Source organism: Megascapheus bottae, chromosome 8 (assembly GCF_031878675.1).
Source record: "Megascapheus bottae isolate mThoBot1 chromosome 8, mThoBot2.hap1, whole genome shotgun sequence".
Taxonomy (NCBI): domain Eukaryota; kingdom Metazoa; phylum Chordata; class Mammalia; order Rodentia; family Geomyidae; genus Megascapheus; species Megascapheus bottae.
Window position 1 is genome coordinate 26,643,906 of NC_143516.1, and position 1,877 is coordinate 26,645,782.

At 37.9% G+C, this 1,877-nt stretch overlaps 1 pseudogene; it reads right to left on the reverse strand.

Moving 5' to 3' along the window:
* Positions 1 to 480: 480 nt before the first annotated feature.
* LOC150059697 (elongation factor 1-beta pseudogene) lies at positions 481 to 1,172 on the reverse strand (annotated as a pseudogene).
* Positions 1,173 to 1,877: the final 705 nt, after the last annotated feature.

Below are 1,877 nucleotides of genomic sequence, written 5' to 3' on the forward strand. Positions count from 1 at the left end.
CAGAGAAATAGAAAGGTGTCATTGATTTATTCATGTGCTTTGGATACTTTTGGCTCACCACATAACTTCAAATATTGTTGGAATAAATCCATCTCCTTACTTTACTAAGTAGCTGCCAGATAAACCTCCAGACATGATAAAATATGTGTCCATTAGGAATGACTGAATTCCACAACTAGATTCTACCTGAAGTTGGAAAGATGAAGTTTTCATTTAAAATAAGTGCATAAGTTGACAGGTATAGAAATTGCTCAAGAAATAAATAACAGTGATTTTTGAAATTTTCTTCAGAAACAGGAGAATCCCAAGTTGGGAAATACATCATAAATGTCTAAAATATAGGCACCCATAATTGGAATCTCTTATTGGACAGATACAGCATAGATAGGTGCTTATATAAGTCATTTATATTGAGATATGATTGTTTTGCTATAAATTAAGAGTGGAGACAGTTCAAGTATTTTTTTTTCATCTTGCAATTATCTGGGGAAGACTTTAGATTTTGTTAAAAGCAGCCACGTCCATGGACTGCATATAGTCCTCAAAAGCAGTGATCTGTTCCTCCAGCATGTCTGTTCCTACTTTATCATCTTCCACTACACACTGTATTTGAAGCTTCTTAATTCCATATCCCACTGGAACCAGTTTAGAGGACCCCCAGACTAAGCCATCTGCTTGAATGCTTCGGACACACTCCTCCAATTTTGCCATATCTGTCTCATCATCCCAGGGTTTCACATCTAGTAAGATGGAAGATTTGGCAACAAGTGCAGGTATTTTGGGTTTCTTTGACTCATACTGTGCAAAACGTTCTTCCCGAAGCTTCTTTGCTTCTTCACTTTCCTCCTCCTCATCAGACCCAAAGAGGTCAATATCATCTTCATCTTTACTCTCCACAGCTCCGCTTCCAGTGGTGTCTTCCACATTGGCAGGGCCATACTTGCCCAAAGATTCTCCACTGCAGGCAGGCTTCCCTTTTCCTTTTCATAGGATTTGATATGATTATACCAACGTAGGGCATGACATAAGTCGGCAGGCGGCGGGCCGGAGACTGCCTCAAAAACTGCCACATCTACTTGCAAGGGCAAATACCCCTCGATGTAACTCTTGTCTGCCAGGTAATCTTAGATCACCTGGAGGCCCACGGGGCTCTTGAGATCTCCGAAACCCATGGCCGCGGTTCTGTCCCGGAGCTGGGTAGCAGCGAAGAGAAAGAGCGAGACAAGCCCGCCTCGCGTTAAGGCAGGGGAAAAAACAACAACAAAAAAGTAGTTCAAGTATTTTTTTACTATTTCTACAAAATTGTGCAAAAAATTGCCTCTACCTAATCTAGTACCCTTTATCTCCTCAAAAGAAATATAATGTCCATTAATTGTGTTTTGTGTGGCTTCGTGATGCAAATTTCAAAGGGCTAGTACCTCCTTCTTAAATTTCTAATTAGAATAATGATGCATTTGTAGCTCTGAATAACCAAGATTTTTTCAGCTCCAATTTCCATGCTATTAAGATTCCTTTTTTTCTGTAGATAATGAAAATATGTCAAGTATGCAGCAAAACAATGTAAAGAGTTCAGCACCAAACTGGACACCTTATTGTGTGAACAGAGTCTCAAAACTACATAGTCTTATTAATAATGAGCCAGTAGAATATTGGGTAAAGAGTTTTCCCAAGAATTTATTCTGAGAACTATCTGTTTTGTGTATATATAACATATATGGCACATTTCATATATATTTTAATAATCATAATTAACAATAATGTTAATAGCAAGAAAGAATAGCATGACTATATGAATGAAGATAATATGTTAATCTACTGGTTATTCAACCGTGTCATGAAGTTCTGCATGCTTCTCAAATATTAGCTTGTTTATTCTT